This window comes from Suncus etruscus, chromosome 15 (genome assembly GCF_024139225.1).
Source record: "Suncus etruscus isolate mSunEtr1 chromosome 15, mSunEtr1.pri.cur, whole genome shotgun sequence".
Lineage (NCBI taxonomy): Eukaryota > Metazoa > Chordata > Mammalia > Eulipotyphla > Soricidae > Suncus > Suncus etruscus.
In genome coordinates this window covers 44,540,537-44,561,529 of record NC_064862.1, presented here as the reverse complement: position 1 = coordinate 44,561,529, position 20,993 = coordinate 44,540,537, and the positions used below count along the sequence as shown (strand labels likewise).

At 37.2% G+C, this 20,993-nt stretch overlaps 1 non-coding gene across 1 annotated transcript; it reads right to left on the bottom strand.

Annotated features, from left to right (window-relative positions):
- Positions 1-1,274: 1,274 nt before the first annotated feature.
- Positions 1,275-1,381, bottom strand: LOC126031735 (U6 spliceosomal RNA). The gene has a single exon (XR_007503566.1). It is a non-coding gene; the product is annotated as a U6 spliceosomal RNA (small nuclear RNA).
- Positions 1,382-20,993: the final 19,612 nt, after the last annotated feature.

Sequence of the window (20,993 nt, the reverse complement as noted above, 5' to 3'; positions counted from 1 at the left end):
GTACAGGTGAGAGTGAGGTGGAGAGGAGGGAGATTTAGGACATTGGTGATGGAAATGTTGCACTGGAGAAAGGGGGTGTTCTTTACATGACTGAAACTCAACTACAATCATATTTGTAATCAAGGTGTTTAAATAAAGATATTAATAAAAAAAAGAAATTGTGAAGGATAGTTATAGAGAGCTGTGTGAGCCCTTGACTGCATTTTCAGGACTGGAAAACATAACTGTCTTTATGAACTTCCATCTTAAAGATTCCTAATTTGTTCCTATGCTCACCATGTATTATTGCTTCCCTTGATTTCCATGATTCTGGTAGTTGTATTCTGCAGATATGTTATAGTCTTATCCATGTTTATTCCATGGCTTAAAGTTTTATCTTCTTTTATAATATATGTAACAATTGTATAGAAGTCTCATCACATTTGGAATAGTTTTATGTTACCAAGATTTAAGACGATTGGAGTTCTTTTGACTGTAAGAGTTCTTATATTTGTCAGAAACTGCTCTAATGGTCCTGCCTCTAAGGAGCTCTGTAAAATCTGGAGATGCCTTCTCAAACCCTTTGGATAGTGTTTAGATATTTATATTCATGACCTTTTCCTGACTTACAAGCATGACATATTCGCAATAAATGTTATACTCTTTTCCCCTTTCTTAAATCTTATTTAAATCAAATGAGTTTGACGTGATTTTTTTCTATTAAACCCTAGAGACTCTTTTTATTTGTAAGTGTTCACAAAATAACTAACCTATTCTTAATTTTCATATACTTAATGGTGTCTGTGTCATGGCCATTTTATTGCAGTCACTGGACTTCATTTGCAGAAATAAACTATTTTATTTTGAAGAATATAAAAGGATGTTATAAAAGCTTCCATTTTACTACAGTACAACACAGTAATTTATAGTCTTTTCACTTTTTTAAATGTATAACAAGTGAATTAAGGCCAATATATTATTCAGAATCACTTCAATTATTTCAAAATAGGCTATATACAAAGGAAACTTTATTCCCCCAGTGAGAGCTAACTTAAGATTTAGAGACCATTCTAGAAAACACACTCACATATATCTAGTTTGTTTTAGCTATTAAAACTTTTCCAGAGAGATACGTCTTTAAATGTTGCCATAGGGAGAGAAAAATAGCACATCAGCTGAAAAGATAAAGGAAGATACTGTGTGTAAGTGTGGGTTGGAAAAAACTAATTTTGAGTGTTATAAAGTATATGAAATTACATTTTTCCTTAACTGTTTTCCAACTTAAAATTAGATTTTTTTTTATGGAACACTTCACGAATTTGCGTGTCATCCTTGCACAGGGGTCATGCTAATCTTCTCTGTATCGTTCTAATTTTAGTATATGTGCTGCTGAAGCGAGTACATTGTATTATAAAATTTGCTTTGTGACCTGCGTGGTCAGGGACTTAGTGAGGATTTCTGTAGCTCTAGTGGAAAATCTAAATTAAATATTTTTCTTTTTTTAAATTTAATTAATTTATTTAAACATGTACATTTACTTTGTCCCTTGATCCCCCAGATTGTAGTACATTATAATATTTCTTACACAAAGCAATCCAAAGCCAAAAATTTATGCAACTCCCTTAACATTAAAAGCTGTAGTATTGTTGACACACTTGATCATAATACAATAATTCATTAAGAATGAGTCAAAGGAGCACAGCAAAGACTGTGTTAGTGTGGAAATTGTTTGCATAGGCCCAGCAAAATATAAGGGACATGGAAAGAAAAAGCTGTGGCCTAAATACAATAAGACCTTACCCCTGAAGTTTTCTGGCATACGACCAACTCTAGGCTTCAGGCATATTAGGTTGTCCAACCCAAGTCATAGTCTGTATGCCTAAATTAAATATTTTTAAAGTTAGTATAGGTTTTATACAAAAAGTTTTGTGACTTTCTTATATTTACCAAAATTGCTTATAAATAGTATGATTAAAAATAATTTGGGCATATCTCCCTGAAGTTTCTGGATGTATATCACCCTAAAGATTGGGACCCGCAGAACACATGCCAATAGAGATGAGCTAGACCCAGCCCTGAAGGACAGAGCAGAGGAGTGGCAATGTACTTCTCCTAGTAAATGAACTCCAGCACAACATGTAGAAAACACCAAATGTGACAATGGAGAAACAATGCAGGCCTCCACCACTGCATAGAGAATGAATATGGCAGTTTTGATGACCAGAAAAATGCCAAACACTTATTTAGCCTCTCAGATCAGGACTATAGAGAGGAAATATGGAGGATCCTCAGAACTCAAAAAAGCATGGAATGAACTAAATGAACCACAAATAATAATTAGGAGGAGAAAGTAGAAATGAGAAAACTCCAAATTGAAATGACAGGACTAAAAAACTTGGTTTGTGAAATGAAAACCTCACTAGAACTTCTCTAAGAGTAACTATGGCTGAAGACAGAATCAGTGAGCTGGAAGATGAGATGCACAACAACTCCATACAACAGAAGAGATTGGAAAACAGTCTTAAAACAAGCAATGGAAAAAATCCTCAAAGAATGTGAACAGATAAAAACAGAAGTCTCTGATAAACTTAATGGAAACAATATAAGAATCATTGGAGTCCCATAGACCTCATGAATCACAGTTTAGGACATCATTGCAGAGAAACTCCCAAAGCTAATGAGTGCATGCAACCAAATCCTGTATCCCAAAGAGAACCAGCTAAAACAGACCCAAAGAAAGGCACTCCAAGACACATTATATTCACAATGATAAATCTCACAGATAGAAATAGAATACTGAAAGCAGCAAGATCAAAAAGAAAAATTACATATAAAGGAGCATCTTTAAATTTAGCAGATTTCTCACAAGAAACCCTCAAGGCCTGAAGGCAGTGGTGGGATATAGTGACAAAACTCAATGAAATGAATGCTTTGTCAAGAGTACTTCAATCAGCCACACTCACATTCAGATTTGAAGGAAAGATACATAGCTTCGTGGATAAACAACAGCTCAGAAACTTGACAGCCTCAAAACCAACCTTAAGAGACAAACTGAAAGGTCTACTTTAAGACAATACAGATCAACAGACACACCAAATTCCTACACAAAGATGACACCAAATCTCATAACAATTAGCTCTCTCCATATCAATATACCAGTTAAGAGAGACAGAGTGATAATATGGATAAAAAGCTGAATCTAATATTCTGCTGCTGTCAAGAAACACATCTGAATAGTCAGAACACAGACTCAAAATCAAAGTTTGGAGGACAATCATTCAAAAAAACAGCTTCCTTAAAAATGCTATAGGGGCTATATTAATATCAGATGATACAGACTTTAGACTTAAAAAAGTTATAAGGGACAGAGATGGAATTTTTTTTAATAATCAAGGAATATGTACAACAGGATGATATCATACTTCTAACCATATACACACCCAATGAGGGATCAGAAAAACGTAAAACAATTGTTGACAAATATGAAGGAAGACATCAATAGCAACACAATAATAGTGGAAAACTTCAGCCTGTCATCTCTTGATAGGTCAACCAGGCTGAAACTGAACAAGAATATGCTAGCTCTGAAAGGAGAAATGGAAGAAAGTGGCCTAGTAGATATTTAAATGTATAAGGCTCTTTTCCCAGAATACTGGATATATATTCTTCTCCAATACATATGGTCATTCCTTTTTTACGTTGTTTTTTTTTATAATTTATTTATTGATTTTTTTTTCTTAAGAAGAGACCACATGCTGGACCATAAAAACATACCTCCATAAAACCAAAGGGGTAGAACTTGTAGGAACCACTTTCTAAGGTCACAGTGCACTGAAATTAGAAGTGAATTACAAACATACATAAAGGAAAAATTTTAACACCTGGGAATTAAACAGTTTACTACTGAAAAACTACTGAGTTAGGAACAAAATCAAAGAGGAAATCAAAAGATTTTTGGAAACAACCAAGAACAAAGACACAAATTATCAAAATTTGAGGGATGCAATGAAAGTGGTCTAAAAGAAAAAAATTATAGATTTGTACAGGAAGGAATAAGGAACCTACATAAATAACTTAATGACTCAGCTTATAAAATTAGAAAGTAATCAACAACATGAACCAAAAATAGGTAGGCAGAAGGAAATAATAAAGCTTAGAGTAGAATTTAATGAATTGGAAATTCGTAAAAACAATTTGAAAGATTAATAAAAGCAAAAGTTGGTTCTTTGAAAAAATAAAAAAGATCAATAAACTAGCAAAACTCACAAAAAATAGAAACTTAATAAGCCGAATTAGAAATTAAAAGGGGAATATCACTACAAATACCAGAGAGATTCAAGGGTTAATCAGAGACTACTTTGAGAAACTCTATGCCACAAAATAAGAGAATCTGGAAGAAATGGAAAATTCTTGGACTCTTATAATTTTACATGCTTGAACCAAGATGGTCTAGCATATCTAAACAGACCCATCAATATAGAGGAAATTAAATGGTAATCAAAAGTCTTCCCTTAAACAAAAGCCCAGGCCCAAATGTATTCACTAACATATTCTTTTAAACCTTTCAAGAGGAACTTCTACCAATCCTTATCCGGACTCTTCCAGGAAATTGAAAAAACAAAAATACCCAAATAGTTTTTACAAAACTAACATCACCCTAATACCAAAAGCAGACAGATAAGCTGCAAAAAAAGAAAACTACAGACCATTATCCCTGATGAACACAGATGCTAAGATCCTCAACAAAATCCTAGCAAATAGGACCCAAAGCTTTATCAAGGTGACAAGGCCCAAGTAGGTTTCATTCCAGAGATAGATTGATGGCTTAACATATGCAAGTCAGTCAACATAATATACCATGTAAACAAAAGAAAAAATAAAAACCACATAATTTTTTTTGAATTTCAATTGCATTATTTTTTATTTTATTTTTTAATTTATTTAAACACCTTAATTACATACATGATTGTGTTTGGGTTTCATTCATGTAAAGAACACCACCCATCACCAGTGCAACATTCCCATCACCAATGTCCCAAGTCTCCCTTCGCCCCACCAGACCCCCGACTGTACTCTAGACAGGCTCTCCATTTTCCTCATACATTCTCATTATTAGGACAGTTCAAAATGTAGTTATTTCCCTAACTAAACTCATCACTCTTTGTGGTGAGCTTCCTGAGGTGAGCTGGAACTTCCAGCTCTTTTCTCTTTTGTGTCTGAAAATTATTATTACAAGGGTGTCTTTCATTTTTCTTAAAACCCATAGATGAGTGAGACCATTCTGCGTTTTTCTCTCTCTCTCTGACTTATTTCACTCAGCATAATAGATTCCGTGTACATCCATGTATAGGAAAATTTCATGACTTCATCTCTCCTGACAGCTGCATAATATTCCATTGTGTATATGTACCACAGTTTCTTTAGCCATTCGTCTGTTGAAGGGCATCTTGGTTGTTTCCAGAGTCTTGCTATGGTAAATAGTGCTCCAATGAATATAGGTGTAAGGAAGGGGTTTTTGTATTGTATTTTTGTGTTCCTAGGGTATATTCCTAGGAGTGGTATAGCTGGATCGTATGGGAGCTCGATTTCCAGTTTTTGGAGGAATCTCCATATCGCTTTCCATAAAGGTTGAACTAGACGGCATTCCCACCAGCAGTGGATAAGAGTTCCTTTCTCTCCACATCCCCGCCAACACTGTTTATTCTCATTCTTTGTGATGTGTGCCATTCTCTGGGGTGTGAGGTGGTATCTCATCGTTGTTTTGATTTACATCTCCCTGATGATTAGTGATGTGGAACATTTTTTCATGTGTCTTTTGGCCATGTGTATTTCTTCTTTGTCAAAGTGTCTGTTCATTTCTTCTCCCCATTTTTTGATGGGGTTAGATGTTTATTTCTTGTAAAGTTCTGTCAGTGCCTTGTATATTTTGGAGATTAGCCCCTTATCTGATGGGTATTGGGTGAATAGTTTCTCCCACTCAGTGGGGGGCTCTTGTATCCTGGGCACTATTTCCTTTGAGGTGCAGAAGCTTCTCAGCTTAATATATTCCCATCTGTTAATCTCTGCTTTCACTTGCTTGGAGAGTGCAGTTTCCTCCTTGAAGATGCCTGTAATGTCCTGGAGTGTTTTGCCTATGTGCTGTTCTATATATCTTATGGTTTGGGGTCTGATATCGAGGTCTTTAATCCATTTGGATTTTACCTTCGTACATGATGTTAGCTGGGGGTCTAAGTTCAATTTTTTGCAAGTGGCTATCCAATTGTGCCAACACCACTTGTTGAAGAGGCTTTCCCTGCTCCATTTAGGATTTCCTACTCCTTTATCAAAAATAAGGTGGTTGTATGTCTGGGGAACATTTTCTGAGTATTCAAGCCTATTCCACTGATCTGAGGACCTGTCCTTATTCCAATACCATGCTGTTTTGATAACTGTTGCTTTGTAGTACAGTTTAAAGTTGGGGAAAGTAATTCCTCCCATATTCTTTTCCCCAATGATTGCTTTAGCTATTCGAGGGTGTTTATTGTTCCAAATGAATTTCAAAAGTGTCTGATCCACTTCTTTGAAGAATGTCATGGGTATCTTTAGAGGGATGGCATTAAATCTGTATAATGCCTTGGGGAGTATTGCCATTTTGATGATGTTAATCCTGCCAATCCATGAGCAGGGTATGTGTTTCCATTTCCGTGTGTCCTCTCTTATTTCTTGGAGCAGAGTTTTATAGTTTTCCTTGTATAGGTTCTTCACATATTTAGTCAAGTTGATTCCAAGATATTTGAGTTTGTGTGGCACTATTGTGAATGGGGTTGTTTTCGTAATGTCCATTTCATCCTTATTACTATTGGTGTAGAGAAAGGCCATTGATTTTTGTGTGTTAATTTTGTAGCCTGCCACCTTGCTATATGAGTCTATTGTTTCTAGAAGCTTTTTGATAGAGTCTTTAGGGTTTTCTAAGTAGAGTATCATGTCATCTGCAAACAGTGAGAGCTTGACTTCTTCCTTTCCTATCTGGATTCCCTTGATATCCTTTTCTTGCCTAATCACTATAGCAAGTACTTCCAGTGCTATGTTGAATAGGAGTGGTGAGAGAGGACAGCCTTGTCTTGTGCCATAATTTAGAGGGAAGGCTTTTAGTTTTTCTCCATTGAGGCTAATATTTGCCACTGGCTTGTGGTAGATGGCCTTCACTATATTGAGAAAGGTTCCCTCCATTCCCATCTTGCTGAGAGTTTTGATCAAGAATGGGTGTTGGACCTTATCAAATGCTTTCTCTGCATCTATTGATATGATCATGTGGTTTTTATTTTTCTTGTTATTGATGTTGTGTATTATGTTGATAGATTTACGGATGTTAAACCAGCCTTGCATTCCTGGGATGAAACCTACTTGATCGTAGTGGATGATCTTTTTAACGAGGCATTGAATCCTATTTGCCAGAATTTAGTTGAGGATCTTTGCATCTGCATTCATCAGCGATATTGGTCTGTAATTTTCTTTTTTGGTAGCATCTCTGTCTCGTTTAGGTATCAAGGTGATGTTGGCTTCATAAAAGCTATTTGGAAGTGTTTCTGTTTGTTCAATTTTATGAAAGATTCTTGCCAAAATTGGCAGTAGTTCCTCTTGGAAAGTTTGATAGAATTCATTAGTGAATCCATCTGGACCTGGGCCTTTTTTTTTCGGCAGATATTTGATTACTGTTTTAATTTCATCAATGGTGATGGGGGTGTTTAGATATGCTACATCCTCTTCCTTCAACTGTGGAAGATTATAAGAGTCCAAGAATTTATCCATTTCTTCCAGGTTCTCATTTTTAGTGGCGTAGAGTTTTTCAAAGTAGTTTCTGATTACCCTTTGAATCCCTGTCATATCAGTAGTGATCTCTCCTTTTTCATTCCTGATACGAGTTATCAATTTTCTCTCTCTCTTTTTCTTTGTTAGGTTTGCCAGTGGTCTATCAATCTTGTTTATTTTTTCAAAGAACCAACTTCTGCTTTCGTTGATCTTTCGGATGGTTTTTTGAATTTCCACTTCATTGATTTCTGCTCTCAGCTTTGTTATTTCCTTCTGTCTTCCCATTCTTGGGTCCTTTTTTTTTTGGTTTTTGGTCACACCCGGCAGTGCTCAGGGGTTATTCCTGGCTCCAGGCTCAGAAAATGCTCCTGGCAGGCACAGGGGACCATATGGGGCGCCGGGATTCGAACCGATGACCTCCTGCATGAAAGGCAAACACCTTACCTCCATGCTATCTCTCCGGCCCCTCTTGGGTCCTTTTGTTGAGCATTTTCTAGTTTTATTAGCTGTGTCATTAAGCTACTCAGGTAAGCTCCTTCTTCCTTCCTGATGTGTGCTTGCAAAGCTATAAATTTTCCTCTCAGTACTGCTTTTGCTGTGTCCCATAAGTTCTGATAGTTTGTGTCTTTATTGTCATTTGTTTCCAGGAACCTTTTGATTTCCTTCTTGATTTCATCTCGGACCCACTGGTTATTGAGCATGAGGCTGTTTAACTTCCAGGTGTTAAAGTGTTTCTTCTGAGTCCCTTTGGAGTTCACAAATAATTTCAGAGCCTTGTGGTCAGCGAACGTAGTCTGCAAAATATCTATCCTCTTGATCTTATGGAGGTATGTTTTATGTGCCAGCATGTAGTCTATCCTGGAGAATGTCCCAAGTACATTGGAGAAGAATGTGTATCCAGGTTTCTGGGGATGGAGTGTCATATATATATATATATATATATATATATATATATATGATATATATATATATATATATCCACTAGGCCTCTTTCTTCCATTTCTCTCCTCAGGTCTAGTATATTCTTGTTGGGTTTCAGTCTGGTTGACCTATCCAGTGTTGCCAAAGCCGTGTTAAGTTCCCCCACAATTATTGTGTTGTTGTTGATATTATTTTTCAGATTTGTCAACAGTTGTATTAAATATTTTGCTGGCCCCTCATTTGGTGCATATACGTTTAGGAGAGTGAATTCTTCCTGCTCTACGTACCCCTTGATTAATATAAAATGTCCATCTTTGTCCCTTACAACCTTCCTGAGTATAAAGTTTGCATTATCAGATATTAGTATGGCCACTCCAGCTTTTTTATGGGTGTTGTTTGCTTGGATAATTTTTCTCCAGCCTTTTATTTTGAGTCTATGTTTGTTCTGACTATTTAGGTGCATTTCTTGTAGGCAGCAGAAGGTTGGATTGAGTTTTTTGATCCACTCTGTGTCTCTTAACTGGTGCATTTAGTCCACTGACCTTGAGAGAAAGAATTGTCCTGTGTTTTAACGCCATCTTTATTTCAAAATTTGGTGTGTCTTTTGGGTAGTCTTGTCTTAGATTAGGTCTTTCAGTTTTTCTCTTAAGACTGGTTTTGTGTCTGTGAAGTTTCTGAGCTGTTTTTTTTGTCTGTGAAACCATGTATTCTTCCGTCAAACCGGAAAGTGAGTTTTGCTGGGTATAGTATTCTGGGTGAAGCATTCATTTCATTCAGTCTTGTCACAATATCCCACCACTGCTTTTTGGCATTGAGTGTTTCTGGTGAGAGGTCTGCTGTAAATCTCAGGGAAGCTTGCTTAAACGTGATTTCCCCTTTTGATCTTGCTGTTTTCAGAATTCTGTATCTGTGGGATTTGTCATTGTGACTAGGATGTGTCTTGGGGTGGTTTTTCTGGGGTCTCTTTTGGTTGGTACTCTTCGGGTATGCAGGATTTGATCACATATATTCTTTAGCTCTGGAAGTTTCTCTTTAATGATGTTCTTGACCGTTGATTCTTCCTGTAAATTTTCTTCCTGGGTCTCTGGGACTCCAATGATTCTTAAGTTGTTTCTGTTGATCTTATCATAGACTTCTATTTTCATCTGTTCCCATTCTTTGACTAATTTTTCCATTGTCTGCTCATTTGCTTTAAGTTTTTTGTCCAATCTCTCCTGCTGTATGGAATTGTTATGTATCTCATCTTCCACAGCACCAAGTCTATTCTCAGCTTCTGATACCCTGTCCCAGAGATTATCCATTTTATCATTCACTTCGTTTACTGACTTTTTCAGTCCCGTTAGTTGACATGTTATTTCAGTTTGGAGTTTTGTGATTTCTGTCTTCATATTTTCTTGGTTCTTATTAGTGTTCTGTTCAACTCGATCCATGGTTTCTTGGAGTCCGTTGAGCATCTTCCATATTGCTAGTCTAAAGTCTTATCTGAGAGGTTGATTAGTTGGTTGGTCATTATCTGGTCCTCAGAATTGTCATCTTCATTCTCTATGTCTGATGCTGGCCTGCGTTGTTTCCCCATTGTTACATTTATATTGTGGGTTTTTCTACATGTTGTGGTGGTATTCATTGTCTATATGATGCAGGCAGCACACTCCTCTGGCTCCTCCCTTTCTGGATGGGCTGACTTGCTTCTAAGGGAGGGGAGTCCTCCGTGGATGAAGCCTCACACTGGGTCAAATCTTAGGCCTGAGCATGCAACAGAGAATACAGTCCGGAGAAAAATATTTGCTTCTGTGATATAGCGCCGTTCTTAGTGTGATTTTTCCTTCTTGTTGCAATGGTGTTCTTTCCTTAGAAAGAGTGCATGGCCGTGTAGCGAAGCGGAGCTGCCTTGCTCCACTGGAGCCTCTTTTTGCCCCACTCGCAAGAGTTTCTCACAAGAGGACAGTAGACAGACATACACAGGTCACACTTACATTTTTTCACAGTTGGGCCCCACTGGGCTGGTGTACTTTCGTGGATTTTCCCTGCCTGGTGTCACACACAGGGAGCCGGCTTTTGCAAAGCCTTGATGGTTTTCATGCTCTGTAGTCCCTCCCTGAAAATGGCGTCTGGGCGAGCGAGGTTTCTGGAGCCTCTTTTTGCCCCACTCGCAAGAGTTTCACACAGGAGGATAGTAGACAGACATAGACAGTTCACACTCACAGTTTTTCACAGTTGGGCCCCACTGGGCCAGTGTACTTTCGCGGATTTTCCCCGCCTGGTGTCACACACAGGGAGCCGGCTTTTGCAAAGCCTTGCCGTTTTTCATGCTCTCAATTCTTTTTAAAACTTTATTTATTCATTGGCTTTTGCACCACACCCAGCAGCTCTTAGGGGTTACTCCTGGCTCTGCACTTTGAAATCGCTTCTGGCAGACTGGGGGACCATATGGGATGCTGGGAATTGAACTGGATCCCAGGGGTTGGTGATATGCAAGGCAAGTACCCTACTATTGCGCTATCTCTCTGGCCCCTAAAAACCACATGAGTATATATCAATAGATGCAGAGATAGCATTTGATAAGGCACAACAACCATTCATGATAAAAACTCTCAACAAGATGGGAATGGAAGAAGCTTTTCTCAAAGTAGTCAAAGCCATTTACCAAGAATTATACTCAATGGAGATAAACAAAAAGACTTTCTTCTAAAATATGGCACAAGATAAGGCTACCCCCTCTCATCACTCCTATTCAACATAGTACTAGAAGTATTTGCCATAGAAATTAGGAAAGGAAAAAAGATACCAAGGGCATTTAGAGAGGAAAGGAATAAGTCAAGCTCTCAGTTTGCAGGTGACATGATACTATATTTAGTAAAGTCTACAAAAAAGTTTCTTTTAGAAACAATTAATTTTATAGCAAAGTGGCAGCCTACAAATTAATATGCACAAATATTGATATAGTAGTAATAGACATTAAAATATTCCATTCACTATAGTGACAGAAACTCAAATACCTTGGAGTACACTTAACCTAAGAGGTGAAGAAATTATACAAATAAAACTACAAAACACTGCTTCAAGAAGTAAAAGAGGACACAAGGAAATGGAGACACATTGCCTGTTCATGAATTGGGAAGACTGACGTCATTAACATGGCAATACTCCCAATGCATTATAAAGATTTAATGCCATTTCTCTAAGGATACGTATGACATTCTTCAAAGAAATGGTTTAAACACTAATGAAACAACACCATACACAAAGGTTAAATCAAAATGAATTAAAGACCTTGCTACCAGACTCGAAACCATAGGCACATAGAAGACAATGTAGGCAAAACACTCTATGACATTGAGGCTAAAGGCATCTTCATGGAGGAAACACCACTGTCCAAACAAGTGGAAACAGAGATAAACAAATGGGACTACATTAAACTGAGAAGCTTTTCATCTCAAAGTAGAGTAACTAGGGCACAAAGGCCACCCACGGAAAGGGAGAAACTATTCACCCAATACCCATCAGCTAAGGGCTACTCTCTACAATACACAAGGTACTGACAGAACTGAACAAGAAAATAAGTCTAACCCCATCAAAAATGGGAGAAGAAATGAAGAGACTTTTTTTTCAAAGAAGAAATACAGAAATACAAATGGCAGATGAAAAAAGCTCCACATCTCTAATCATGAGTAAACATAAGATTTTCTGAATCATCTCTACAACAAATAATATTCACAATATACAGAAAATAAAATGGAATGACTTAAATTATTATTTTCTATTCGTCAATGAGAAGCTTATCTGCACATTGCCTGATTTCTTTCTAGAAGAAAGAGAAATGAAAATTAGATAAAGAAAACTATATTAAAACACAAAAATTAAATAAGGCATTCTAAATCTAACTATTCTTTATATATCATGACAAAAACTTTCTTTGTAATCGAAATCTTATGACCTCCTATATATTATTTTCTGTTGCATGATATTGGATATTAAGAAAATGACATTGAAGCTGTTTTTTTTTTCCTTCTTTCTGGCCCACACCCATTCGATGCTGAGGGGTTACTCCTGGCTTTGGGGGACCATATGTGATGCCAGGGAATTGAACCGTTATCCAATCTAGGTTAGCGCTTGCAAGGCAAACACCTTACCTCTATCATCACCACTCCAGCCCCTGAAACTGTTCTTGGTCTGAAAAATGCTTATTTTGGTTTCAAGTGTGAATGGTAAAAATATAAAAGGAAGAAATTGAGATATAATGGAATCCTAATCTTTTGACCATGAAGGAGCTATTGGAAGATTTTTGTGAACTGATCATATTTTTTTTCTTGTGGTTCTTCTCTGCTATTTTGTGACCCTCATGGGAAGAGATTTTAGTTGTAAATCCCCAGACAGCTCTTTAATTTTTCTATTTAAAACAGGAAGCCAAAAACATGATATTCATTTTATCTGGATTATAGTAATGACATAGTGTTTAGTATTTTTGAGGGGAGGTGGGAGCTCCTTGCTGGGTGATGCATCACTGAGCAACATATTAATTTGTATAAATTATCTATGAGCTTATATTCTTCTAATAAAAATGGATAGTAAATAAAACATCAACACATTATGTTTGATGGAGTAACATCGCACAAGTAAACCTTAAGTGGCTATTTCCTTTTTTGAAAAATTTACATTTTTAAAAATAATCTTTTTTTAAGCACCATGGTTACAGAAATGTTAGTAGTTGGGTTTCAGTTATAAAATGTTCACCACCCTTCCCCAATGCAATTTCCTACCACCAATATCCCCCATTTTCCGCCCAGATATTCTGTTCTCTTTCTCTCTATCATTGTCATGGTAGTTGTCAGTGCAGTTACTGCTTCAACTGTACTCTCCACTCTGTGTAGCAAACTTCATATCACGGGCTGGTCTTCCTGGTCCTCATCTCTATTATCTCTGAATATTATGATCATACTGCCTTTTTTTCTTATATCATGCAGATGAGTGAGACTATTCTATGTCTATTTCTCTCCCTTTGACTAATTTTACTCAGCATAATAGTCTTCATGTCCATTCATGTATAGAAAAATTTCATGACTTCATTTTTCCTAATGGCTGTATAGTATTCTGTTGTGTAGATGTACCACTGTTTCTTTAGCCACACATCTGTTGTCAGGCACCTGGTTGTTTCCAGATTCTGGCTATTGTAAATAGTGCTTCAATGAATATAGGAGTGCAGAGGGCATATTTGTATTTGCGTTTTTGTGTACGTAGGTATATCCCAAGTAATTGTATTGCTAGATCAAAAGGAAGTTCAATTCCTAGCTTTTGAGGAATATCCATATTGTTTTCCAGAAAGGTTGGATTAGTTATCATTCCCACCACCAGAGCATGATAGTTAATTTCTACCTGTATCCACACCAGCACTGGTTGTTCTTGTGATGTGTGCCAATCACAAGATGTAAGATGATATTTCATTGTTGTTTTGCTTTTCTTTTTTTTTTTTTTTTGGTTTTTGGGCCACACCCGGCGGTGCTCAGGGGTTACTCCTGGCTGTCTGCTCAGAAATAGCTCCTGGCAGGCACAGGGGACCATATGGGACACCGGGATTCAAACCAACCACCTTAGGTCCTTGATTGGCTGCTTGCAAGGCAAACACCACTATGTTATCTCTCCAGGCCCTGTTGTTTTGCTTTTCATCTCCTTGATGATTAGTGATGTGGAGCATATTTTTGTATGCCTTTTGGACATCTGTATTTCTTCTTCGAGGAGATGTCTGTTCATTTCTTCTTCCCATTTTCTGACAGGGTTAGATATTTTTTTCTTGTTAAGTTCTGTCAATAACTTGTATATCTTAAATATTCGCCCCCTATCTGATGGGTATTGGTTGAATAGTTTCTTCCATTCCACAGTGGTCTTTGTATCCTAGTCACTGTTTCCTTTGGACAGCAGACAAAAAAATTTCATTTACTAAAGTACCACAGAAACTCAAATATTTTGGAGACAATTAAAGAGGTGAAGGGCCTATTCAAAGAAAACTACAAAATACTGCTTCAAGAAATAAAAGAGGACACAGGAAATGGAGACATATACCCTCTACATGAATTGAGGAGTAAAATAATTAAAATGATAATACTCTCCAAAATTTTGTATAGAATTCAGGTGTCCGCAACCTGTGGCTCCAGAGCCCCTGTGGCTCTTTTGAAGTTTTGCAGCAGCTTGGACAGCAGGGCCGACAGCAGGGGGGCAAGGAGTGGTATCACTTACCTCCACCGCCTCCCCACCTAAGATCTGTGTGGCAGGTTGCCATAGACTTTGCGTTGCTAGGCAACCACAGAGTCCCTGTCCTGGCCAAGCCACCTCCCTCACGTCACAGTGTGTGATGTCACTGAGGACACGCTAAGCGTGCAACTCTGCGCTGGAGAGGAGGAGACTGCTATGAGGGGAAGAGAAGTGCTCACAGAAGGGACACTGAAAAAATTTTTTTTGAAAATTAAAAAAAGAAAAGCAAATAAAAGAAAAAGGGAGAAGGAAAAAGAAGACAGAGAGGCCAGAGGAGGACTGGAGTAAGAGAAAGAGAGGGCTTGCAGTGTGACTGTTACTGGGAGTCAGGCCAGTACAGTGAGTGGAGAAAAAGAGTCTAAAAAGGAAAAAAACAGCAGCCAGGTTAAAAAAAAAATAGCAGATAATAATTTTTGTTGTTGGTTAAATCTAGGAGACAGGTTCTTTTGTAAGGTGATGCTGTAGGAAAGTTGTGGTTATTATATAAAAATATTTTTAAATAAATTAGGGGCCGGAGAGATAGCACAGCGGCGTTTGCCTTGCAAGCAGCCCACACAGAACCTAAGGTGGTTGGTTCGAATCCCGGCGTCCCATGTGGTCTCCCATGCCTGCTATTTCTGAGCAGCTAGCCAGGAGTAACCCCTGAGCACCTCCAGGTGTGGCCCAAAAACCAAAAAAATTTTTTTTAATAAATTAAATTATTATTTACATTTTATATTCATATATGTATGTGAGCAGGTCTTCTCCAACATTAATTATATTAAAAACAAACATCAATCATGCCTCTTTAGATGATAGCTTACAAGCCCGTGTGAAAATGAAGGTAACATCTTACAGCCCTGATGGGCAGACACTATGCACTGAGGTTCAGGAGCAAAAATCTCATTAAACAGGTAAATATTTTAATTAGCTATTAATTTGCACAAATATATTTTACATTGTTAAATGAAAAAGTTCTTTTTTCTTCAGATCGACAGCTAATTGCATGATCCTGTATATAGCATTAAGATAAGAAACAATGTATGCAGTACTAAATTTGTTTTAAATGTCGCAATGGTTTTGAGGCTCCCAGGTTTCCCCCCCCTTCGGAAACGAGTCCAAGTGGCTCTTTATAGCTTAAAGGTTGCAGACCCCTGAATAATTTAATGCAATTCCTCTAAGGATACCCATGACATTTTTTTTTTTTTTTTTGGTTTTTGGGCCACACCCGGCGGTGCTCAGGGGTTACTCCTGGATGTCTGCTCAGAAATAGCTCCTGGCAGGCACGGGGGACCATGTGGGACACCGGGATTCGAACCAACCACCTTTGGTCCTAGATGGGCTGCTTGCAAGGCAAACACCGCTGTGCTATCTCTCCGGGCCCCCCATGACATTTTTTTAAAGAAGTGGATCAAACACTCCTGAAACTCCTTTGGGACAATAAATGCCCACAAATATCTAAAGCAATCCTTAGGAAAAAGAAAATGGAAGGCATCACTTACCCCAACTTTAAATTGTACTACCAAGAAATAGTCATTAAAACAGCGTGGTACTGGAATAAAAGCAGATCCTCAGACCAATGGAATAGACTTGAATTGTCAGCAAATGAACCTCAGACATGCAACCTTTGATAAAGGGGCAAGAAACACAAAGTGGAACAAGGAAAACCTCCCTCCCTCCCTCCCTCCCTACCTCCCTCCCTCCCTCCCTCGCTCCGTTCTTTCTTTCTTCTTTCTTTCTTTCTTTCTTTCTTTCTTTCTTTCTTTCTTTCTTTCTTTCTTTCTTTCTTTCTTTCTTTCTTTCTTTCTTTCTTTCTTTCTTTCTTTCTTTCTTTCTTTCTTTCTTTCTTTCTTTCTTTCTTTCTTTCTTTCTTTCTTTCTTTCTTTCTTTCTTTCTTTCCCTTTTCTTTTCTTTTTTTGAACAACTTTGATATTTCCTATGGCGGTATCAACAATGAATAAGACTTCATTTAATTACACATTATCACTAATATGTTTCTTATGTTTGGATAATAGATATTCTAGCCAGCTCCATTGTGGCTTTGGTTTATAATTTTATAATGTTAGGTAAGCAACTTTTTGTGCTACTGACTTGTATCTTCTTTTTAATTAATCTTTCACATTTACCCAGTGTATCTAAAATGAATAAAGGATCATTTTCACTTTTATCCATTATTAACATTTTGGGGATAAGTGTTAATTGTTAACGACACTTTGCACTGGCTTCACATAGAATTCTTACTTGATTTTCGGGGCTGGGAAGGTGGCGCTAGAGGTAAGGTGTCTGCCTTGCAAGTGCTAGCCAAGGAAGGACTGTGGTTCGATCCCCCAGTGTCCCATATGGTCCCCCCATGCCAGAGGCAATTTCTGAGCTCTTAGCCAGGAGTAACCCCTGAGCATCAAATGGGTATGGCCCCAAAACAAACAAAACAAAACAAAAGAATAAAAAATAACGTGGGGCCGGTGATGTGGCACTAGAGGTAAGGTGTCTGCCTTGCAAGCACTAGCCAAGGAAGGACCACAGTTTGATCTCCCGGTGTTCCATATGGTGCCCCTATGCCAGGGGCAACTTCTGAGTGCTCAGCCAGGAGTAACCCCTGAGCATCAAACGGGTGTGGCCCCAAAACAAAAAAAAGAATTCTTACTTGATTTCCTGACACTCACTTTTTACCTACAAGTAACTTTTTTTTTAGTAGTTCCTGAAGGCAGTATGCTTCTCCTCTACTTCCCCACACTTACAATTGAATTGGCTATTTTTCTTCTGAATCCTGAATCCAGGAATCTAAGATAAACTAAGCTATAAAGACATAGCATAATTTTCTCTTCTTTTGGGTATAGTGCATATTTTAAAACAATTATGTTTTAATTTGGCCAAATTCCCTCTAGGAGAAAAAGAGATCCTGTCTGATTTTAACTTTGCCACCAGCACATAGCACAGTACCTTGCCACTTTCTTAGGAAGTGGTTGCTGAATAATGAACAAATTAATTTTTATTTTATATTAAGAATAGAAAATTATTATTAGTTGTTAAGTTTCACTAAATATAGCATCATGAAATATTAATGCCTTAGTTAACCTAGTTATAAACTTGTTATTAAATCCAGGCTCTGCTATTTACTAGTTGTATAAGCTTCAGCTCATTACTTTTTTCAATTTTTAAAAAAATTACTAAATGAGATATTATTCACAATTTTATTTAATTCTCAAAACAATCATAACATCACATTAAATATTTAGTATTAATAATTGTATTATATTTATATATTTTGGAGATTACATATTAAATATTTGTATTATATTTGTGTAAACAGTGTCAATTACTTTAACTATAATCACTAGCAAGGTAGTTAGTGTATCTACACAAAGTCTTTTGAACTTAATCTTTGTGCATTTCTCTGTTTAAATTTGTTTGTAAATAGTTTCTTTTATATAGCAGCAACTGAAATATCTTGGAGTGCCTAGTTGAATGCCTTTTGAGAAGAGAAAGAGCTTTTATACAGGGACTCTTTTACTATTTCACAGTCGACAAAGTGACTTCCTGTCATGGCTATGTATTGGATGGAATGACCTTTATCAGTTGATGACAGTGATGTAGTAGATGGGGCATTTTCCACTTGACCTTTATACAATGTGCCAGCTTGTCTCCTAACATCAAACAAGTCACAACTGGCAGCCTTGATAGAACACTAACCTGACAGAAGCTCATTGTTTGGTAGGAGACAGACACTGCAGCAGCCCTATTAGCCGTGGAACACAGCAACTTTCATATCCCCAAGGGTGGGTTAGAAATGACTACAACCAAGTCTCTCCCAGAACATTTAGTGTAATTAGCTCCTTTGGGAGTTTTTTATTTATTCAAATTGAATTTTTATCACCACAAACTTGATGACTCTGCGTTGTGCATACTATATTCCTTTTACTTTTTTTTTGTTTCTCTATTCCTATTATCTGCCCAAATAGCACAGGCTATTTTCCTCTCATTTTATCTATTGCCTTTTTTTTTTTTTTTTTTTGCCTTTCCTAAAACTTTATTACTTTTCTTTATTTTCCCACCACTAGGTGATTTTCTCTTGAAGCTTTGCCACATGAGGGCTAAAATACCAACCTTGCAAGTGTACTCCTTTCTCTGGATAGTGGTGGGCAGAGGTGGTTCTGTGAAGCAGGTAGAAAGAGTAGCATGGTTCAGCCTTTCAGCTTTAGTGCAGTAAAGTGCTACTAGGAATGAATGAACTTTGGTTATAGCCTGTGTTTTCATATGAAACTTCAGGAAAAACTACCAGTAATTAATTTATGTCATTTTTTGTGGAACTCAGTGATAGGACTTTGTATTTATGTGGACTAAATGCAATTGCTAGTCCCAGTCATTGATGTTAATAATGGGGCTGAGGAGGAATTTTATTTTGGAACTTGCCTCAGAACTACATCTTATGTGATGTAAAAAATCACACCTTCACTAAAAAATGGGTACCCTATATCTGGTTACTCCACTATACTGGGAACATGATGTAAAACAATAGAAATTAGATTTAAAAAGTTTGCTTATTGAAGTAACCATCTCAATATATTAGATAGCTCTGTACCCTAGTTAAGGCATTGCATTTATTTTTCTACCTTTTAATAATTTCTACATGACAAAGAAAAATGGAAGGAAAAACATTTTATAGTTATTTTATGCATATGTATGGAAGCAAACTCATTTTTTAAGAGCCCATCTCTATCAAAGCATACATATAGTGAGTGGAAATGTAACCTTTTTTCTTTTATTTCTTTTCCTTCTCTCCTCTTTCCCTTCCCCTACCTTTCTCCTCCCCACTCAGACTTCCTGGGGAACTTCTGTATATGTTGGGGACAGAGCCTATATTGGTTTCATGCAAGGCAAGCACCCTACTCACTGTACTGTCTCTTTGGCTTCTACATTTTTTATTTCTTGAAGTACTTCTAAATGAGATTTTGACTTATGTTTCCTGAACTTAAGATAGCAAGTGGGCAGCATAGATGTGGCAGTATTGGAACACTTAAACAATTTATTCAGAATACTGAAAGACTATAAATTGCATATTTTGTTCTGAGGGAATCACAAGGATGATCTTGGAGAGAAAGATTGGAATGGAGAAGGATCTGGAGTAGGAAAATTGGTTTTATTTGTTAGTACTACTGTAAGATTTTATCTTAAGAAGAGGTTATTGCAAACAAAACAAACCAAAAAATGCACACATAAAATATCCATAAAAATATCTAAGAATAGAGGCTGGAGTGATAGCACAGAGGTAAGGCATTTGCCTTGCATGCTGCCAACCTGGGACAGACCTGGGTTCAATCCCTGGCATCTTATATGTTCCCCTGAGCCTGCCAGGAGTTATTTCTGAACACAGAGCCAGGAGTAACCCCTGAGCACTGCTGGGTATGGCCCCAAATAAGAAAAAAATTCACAAAACTCCAAAATACATAGAAATACTTGAAAAGCATCACCATAATTCTTTAAAATGATGTCTCAGAAGCTCTGAAACAATGCAGAAAGGAAGAAAAAATTCTTTTTATAATATTTACTTAATTTTTTTTTGAGTGGAAGCTTTCTATTTTGAATACTAAACACAAAATATTTGAGATGCTCAACCAATAAGGATGATGACATTTGAGTCAATGGGGTTTTGAACAGTAAGGACACGATTGTCAAGCAGGCTTTATTCTGAAACCAATCCTAGTTATCCCACTGGTACAAGTGCTGCTGATTAGCTCATGCAAGTGTGGCATCCAGCATAAACAACTGTGCTTCAAATGCTGTTAGTCCCAGTCAAGGATGTTATTTTGTGTCTATTCCACTTAGAAGTATTCATTTTCTTCTTGGCAGCTGGAACCAATTGCTTTGGATCCAGCATGCAAGCTTCAACATCCTCAACTGAACTCCTATTAATGAAACTCTCCACATTTAAATACAGCAAAGCAGCTATCCACACAACACTAATGCAAGGCCATTATTTTCTCAAGACATAGATTATAGAAAAAAAGAATTCAGGGATGGGGAAATACTTGAGATAAGGGGGAATTTTTCTTTTCTTTTCTTTTCTTTTTTACCCAAAGAGTGAT